The sequence below is a fragment of the Chiloscyllium plagiosum genome, chromosome 20, assembly GCF_004010195.1.
Source record: "Chiloscyllium plagiosum isolate BGI_BamShark_2017 chromosome 20, ASM401019v2, whole genome shotgun sequence".
NCBI classification, from domain to species: Eukaryota; Metazoa; Chordata; class Chondrichthyes; order Orectolobiformes; family Hemiscylliidae; genus Chiloscyllium; species Chiloscyllium plagiosum.
This window is the reverse complement of record NC_057729.1, coordinates 11661490-11668336: the sequence shown is the minus strand read 5'-3', so window position 1 is coordinate 11668336 and position 6847 is coordinate 11661490.

The window sequence follows — 6847 nt, the reverse complement described above, 5'->3', positions numbered from 1 at the left end:
TAGGATCTTTCTTCCTTTTTGGAATGAACTGATCCTGCATCTTCTGCATTATACACAGGAATATCTGCCATTGTTCCTCCACTGTCATCCTGCTAAGGTATTGCACCATTGAGCTTTGGCCAGCTCCTCCCTCATAGCTCCATAGTTCCCTTTATTCAATAGAAATATTGTCACTTCCGATTGTACTCTCTCCCTCTCAAATTGCAGATTGAAGCTTATTGTATTATGGTCACTACCTCCTAATGGCTCCTGCACTTCAAGGTCCCTGATCAATTCTGGTTTGTTGCACAATACCAGATCCAGAATTGCCTTCTCCCTGGTCGGCTCCAGCACCAGCTGTTCTGAGAATCCATCTCGCTGTACTTTTCTATGCTCTATGTTCAATGTTTACACTCACATTTTTTGGCTTTATATATCCCTGAATTCTAATGATGGTCGTAAGATTTGGACCATACAGTCTGGTATTCCATCCTCTTACAGGATTTCCCTTTAGTTCTCCATATCACACTCCAACTATACCCTCTTTTGACCCTTCATTTGCTTGAAACCTGTCACATTTCTTGATCTAAGGGGCGGATCATGGACTTAAAATTTTAACTGTGTTTGTTTCCACAAATGCTAATAGACCTGCTGTGTATTCCAAATGACCAGCGCCTCCAGTGTTTTCCCTAGGTACCAGTATTAATCTTGATGGTTGACCATGCTGTATGATTGGTTTAGGTTAGGGCCTAAACGGACATTACTAAATGAGGGTCATCTCTGCAGGTCACCAGCTGAATATACCGGAGAGGCGTATGCATTCCAGTGATCTATCTGTTGGGAGTTATTTACTCTTGATAGGGCCATCCTTAGCAATAAGACTAAGGGAAGATGACAGACTAAGTGCAATCTGAAACATCCTCCACAACAGAGCAGGCAAAGGAAGACTATGGGTGGAATTTTCCATTCTCCTGAGTGAAGAGGAAAATGGATGTTGGGAAAACCTATATGTGCACAGTAAGTTGGATTCTTCCTTTCTGTCCCATTACATCCAAGTGAAGTCCCGAAGTCCAAGCTGGGGCGAAGGGAGCCTGCTCTGTTGTTGGCTCTGTTGGCTTGGAAAACCCCTTTATGGGCATAAAGAGCCCAGGCTTGCTGCGAATGTCCTGCCTGAATGCAAACTCACCTGCCTCAGCTTGCCCTTTTGCCGGTTTGGCATCACTGGCATGACGAGAGATGGGGATTTTCAAAGGGAATCGCCTTAGTGTGACTGCTCTTCTCAATGGATGCTTTCTGGCACCAGCCTGTTTCATGAAGAGAAAGGGACACCTGAAATGGAGTTAAAGTCCCCTGACCCCCTTTTGCCTAACCATTGCTGCTGAGCACAACTGACGACAGCAATGGAGTGAATGCTTGTGCTCACATCTAGCAAACAATGAGTATGCTGGACCTGAGTCTCTATGACAGTAGTAAGCCTGTCCATGGAGATAGCCAGACACACACATGCTGGAACCAGGTATGATGCTAACAATGTTTGTGGACTCCTCCATCCATTGGTTCAGTTTGCTGAGTGCCTCTGACAAACCTGCGTCCTGTTGCTGTGCCTGTCTGCATCCTTCCACAGTCAGTAGTGGCCGAGACCATGGGAACATCTTGTGTTTGTGGCCGGGCAGGTGCCTGCCCTCTGGCAGTCTGCTGTGCCACTGACCCGGCGTGCTTCTCCCTTGGCCAGCTGCAAAGATATGTCAGTGATATGCTCACCAGATTATGTTTTCAAGCCTAATCTAGAAAGAGTACCCACCAAGATTAGATTAAAGCCTCTGCCTCTTATTGGCAGAGGTTCATTGAATGCTGATAGTGCTGTGTAAATGAAGAGAGGGAATTATTTATGTAAAAACCATAAAAGCTTGTGCTGGTTAAGGATGAGTTAACACCAGTGTTGCTGGGAGAGCAGTGCAGCTCAATAAGGCTCAGTCAGTTGGTTTCCTTTTGGGGTCTCTGTGTTCCCACATGAGCAATCACCCTCTTCTCTGGCCAAATCAAGCATTTTCTCCTCATGGGGTTGAGGATCCTTCTGTAAGCCACCTGCTTCCACTGGTTTTTGCCCTCTCAGTGTGTTGTTAGACATTTCTTTCCTGCAATGACGTATTCAGATAAACTCTAACAATATAATTTCTCCCACACTGTAATCTCAAATCTTGGAAGCCGGAGATGGCAAAAAAAGTGCTTTGTAGATATTCCAATGCTCTCCTTGAAGACCAGTAGCACTGGCTATATTGGTATGGTCGAGCTTTCCACCAGTTGTCCAGAGTGGTGATAAGTTGACCATCAAGTTACATCACACTGTGAGTTCTAACATCTTTGTGATGAGGTAGAATGAGGGGGAAGATGGAGAAAAATTGGAAGCAAATCTTGCACTCCAGAGCTCACTACCTCCTTCAACTATCCTGCTATGTGCCCACAGATCTTTGTCAATCCATCTGATCTGCTTACCCTGGACACTATGGGCAATTAAACCCGGCCAATCCACCTTAACTGCACATTTTTGGACTGTGGGAGGTAACCAGACCATCCAGAGGATACCTACACAGACACGGGGAGAATGTGCAAACTCCACACAGACAGTTGCCCGAGGTTGGAATTAGACCCGGGTCCCTAATGCTGTGAGGCAGCAGTGCTAACCACTGAGATACTGTGCTAAATGCTGACTTTAGGTGCAGGGCAGGAGACTATTTTTATCTCTTGCGTAAAAAGTACGCCCAGGGAATCAGTTATATGTTCATAACAACATGACATTAGCATCACTGCTATGCTCAATTTAGTGACGATAAGTTGGAGGTAGCAATTTGCCAGTTTACATGGTTTTTTTAAGTGCTGAATGCAATAATAGATAAGAATGGGATGTAGTGCTTCTTTCCCTAACTGATTTCAAGAATTCAATTTAACTACAGTTATCAGTCCTAAACATGAAAAATGAAAACAAGAACAGAAAGGTGGGAAGGTTGTGTTTATGATGGGATCACAAACAAGAACTGGAGGAGCTCTGCAGCCTAATGCTTGAAGTTCTATTGCCACGGACCGTACAGAAGTCAAGTTAAAGTACATTATTAACCTCCCACCACCTGTTTCCCATATTTATTTGCATTCCAAAAATCTTTATTTATATAGTTTTAAGCAGAAAAACAATGTACTGTTCTATGAAAATTTCTATTCTATAATCATAGAATCCCTACAGTGTGGCAAGAGGCCATTCAGCCTATCAAGTCCAAACTGACCCTCCAAAGAGCACCCCACCCAGACCTCAACCCTATTGTAACCCCACATTTCCCATGGCTAACCCACCTAGCCTACATATTCCTGCATGCTACGGGCAATTTAGATTCCCTACAGTATGGAAACAGGCCCTTCGACCCAACAAGACCACACCGATTCTCCAAAGGATAACCCACCCAGACCCATTCCCTTACCCTATATTTACCCCTGACTAATGTACCTTACACTATTGGCAATCTAGCATGGCCAATTCACCTGACCTGCACATCTTTGAATTGTGGGAGGAAACAGGAACACCCGGAGGGAATCCATGCAGACACGGGGAAAATGTGCAAAGTCTACACAGGCAGCCACCCGAGGCTGGAATCAAACCCGGGTCCCTGGCACTGTGAGGTAGCAGTACTAACCACTGAGCCACTGTGCCGCCCTAGTAGCCAATCCACCTAACCTGCACATTTTTGGACTATGCAAGAAAAGCAGTGCACCTCGAAGGAACCCATACAGACACACGGAGAACGTGCAAATGCTTTATGTTTGAAAGGTGGCACAGTGGCTTAGTGGTTAATGCTGCTGTCTCATAGCGCCAGGGACTCGGGTTCAATTCCAGCCTCGGGCGACTGTCTGTGTAGAGTTTGCATGTTCTCCCCGTGTCTGCATGGGTTTCCTCCCACAATCCAGAAATGAGCAGATTAGGTGAATTGGCCATGCTAAATTGCACATAGTGTTCAGGGATGTGTAGGTTAGCCAGGGGTAAATGCAGAGTAATAGGGTAGGGGAAAGGGCCTGGGTGGGTTACTATTCAGAGGGTTGGTGTGGACTTGTTGGGCCAAATAGCCTGTTTACACTTTGCAGGGATTCTATGATTCACACAGACAGTCATCCAATGCTGGAATTGAACCCAGGTCCCTTGCACTGTGGGGCAGTAGTATCAGCTACGGCACGGCCCTAGACCCCATCATTAGACCCATATCACACAGGTTTATAAGTTATGCAATACTCTATTCATAATTTTTCACATTCTAACTATTGCTGAACTCTTTTTTGTTTCTTAAAAGAAAAATTATAAGTATTAATAAACATAAATGCAAAAAAACTAATCAGGTCTGATATCCCTGAAATCCAAAGGTGGAACAGGTGCACCGTGTGATAAAACACCCTTTTTAAAAAATGTTTCCTGGCTGAATTAATTTTAAGTAACAATTACAAACATGATTCTGTTGATCTCAATAGTGAATTAATGTGAGTTGCTGTTTTCCAGATGGCTGCTGCAATTTTTGATGTTTTCATGGTGAATATTTCAAACTTTGTGAATGAGAGCATAATGGCATCTCATTAAATAGCAAGTGGGAATACATCCGACAGCACTTGGATCCACTTCACTAGAGTACACGACACTGTCTTCATGGTAACATATATGTATGTCCTTGAAACTTGTGTGGTGATTGCTGAACCAAAAACAAAGGCAATATTCTGCAATAGAGTAAACTAGGGCCACTGTTGCAGCGTCAAATATTTTAATATTACTTCTCTGTCATAAGGCTGCAAATTTCTGGACCAGATTCACCCAGGTTTCAAATCATGGGGATTGTGACATATAGTTATATATACTCAGCAATCACAGCTGCTTTATTACAATCTACCAAGAATTGATCAGTTGAGTGAATTTGGGGTAACAGATAAATTTCTGCAATTTGAAGGTCCCTATAACCAAGATCAGAATGGGTGGTGCCATTTCATGCCTGAGATTGAACCTTAGTGGGGAACAAGATGATCCACGAGCAGGTACAACAGCTTGATGTGGTCAGCAAAGGGGAACAGTCGAAGGATTGGGCTCATAAGAGACACTACATTACAGGATATACTCAGCCTGTGCCTCTCAGAACAATAGTATCTCCAATGGCTCAGATTTCCATGTCATTTGCGGTCACACAGAAGTAAACTTGCTTTTTTGTTGCACTTGGTTACCACACATGACCAGTGTCTGTGAAATTGACCACCACCCTCAACAATTTTGACTCTGAATCCTTCCATGCTACTGCTTGAACCATAGCCAGGATCTCTGAATCAACTGCCTACACATGCCAGGTCATTGATGGGATGTGTGCCAGGGCTGGCACTGATGTTAAGGTTATCTGTAATGCACAGTCAAAATATGCAGTACTTTTTTCTGCCTATTTAGGTGCTTTTCCACAGCCACAGGACATCACTGACTGCACACATACAGAAATCCATGCTAGCCTGGGTTAACACAGAACATTAGGAAACCACAAGGGATTCCTTTCCATTAAAGTGAAGGTTATATACAATCACAAGACTGTTTAGACCTGCAAACAGATTTAAAGTGTGGCAGCTTTCAAACTTTTAGACCTCTTTCAAACCCAAATGATGATGCCCAAGAAAAACGTAAGCAATGAAGCAAAGAGCAAGACAATAAAAGCATAAAACCTCTAGCTCATATCATTGATGATGACATTGACATAATTCTGATGTGGTATAATTGCTTGCATTGATCAGAAGGTGTTCTTCAGAGCTTGCCTACAAGATTTCCAGAATAATAACAGCGTTTCTTTTTAATTATTAATTCATATAATTGTTGTATAGGCCAGCTTTCACAGCCTCTCCCCAGTTGGATGGAGATGAGCCCTCTTCTTGAACAGATACAGTATAGGTGTCGTGCTGTTAGGAAGGGAGTTCCAGATCTTTGACTCTGAGATAATGATATAGTTCCAAGTTAGGATGTTGTGTATTGGAGGGAACTAGCATGTGATGGTCCTCTCATGCATCTGCTGCTCTTGTCCTTCGAAGTGATAACAGTCACAGATCGAGAAGGTGCTATTGAAGGGGCCTTGGTGAGTTCCTGAGAATTGTATGCACTGCTGCCACTGAGAGCAGACCTCTGAACAAATTAAATGCATCCGTTTATCCAATGGAAAAAGTGTTTCTGTACAGTATCAGAGATAATTCTACTGGAATTCAATGAAAACATTACAAGCACGGTGGACAATGGGGACCCAGTAGACGTGATGTATCTCGATTTTGAAATGGTCTTTGATAAGATGCTGCACAAAAGGCTGCTGCATAAGATAAAGATGCATGATGTTAAGGACAATATATTAGCATGGATAGAAGATTGGTTAACTAACAGGAAGCAAAGAGTTGGGATAAATGAGTGCTTTTCGGGTTGGCAATCAGTGACTAGTGGTGTGCCTCAGGGATCACTGTTGGGACCACAATTATTCACAATTCACATAGATGATTTGGAGTTGGGCACCATATATAGTGGAAAAAGTGAGGACTGCAGATTTCACATAGATGATTTGGAGTTGGGCACCATATATAGTGGAAAAAGTGAGGACTGCAGATGATGGAGATCAGAGCTTAAAAATGTGTTGCTGGAAAAGCGCAGCAGGTCAGGCAGCATCAGGCATTCTACCGAAGTTTGCCGATGATACAAAGTTAGGTGGACAGGCAGGTAGTACTGAGGAAGTGGGGAGGCTGCAGAAGGATCTAGACAGTTTGGAGGAGTGGTCCAGGAAATGGCTGATGGAATTCAATGTGAGCAAATGCGAGGTCTTGCACTTTGGAAAAAAGAATA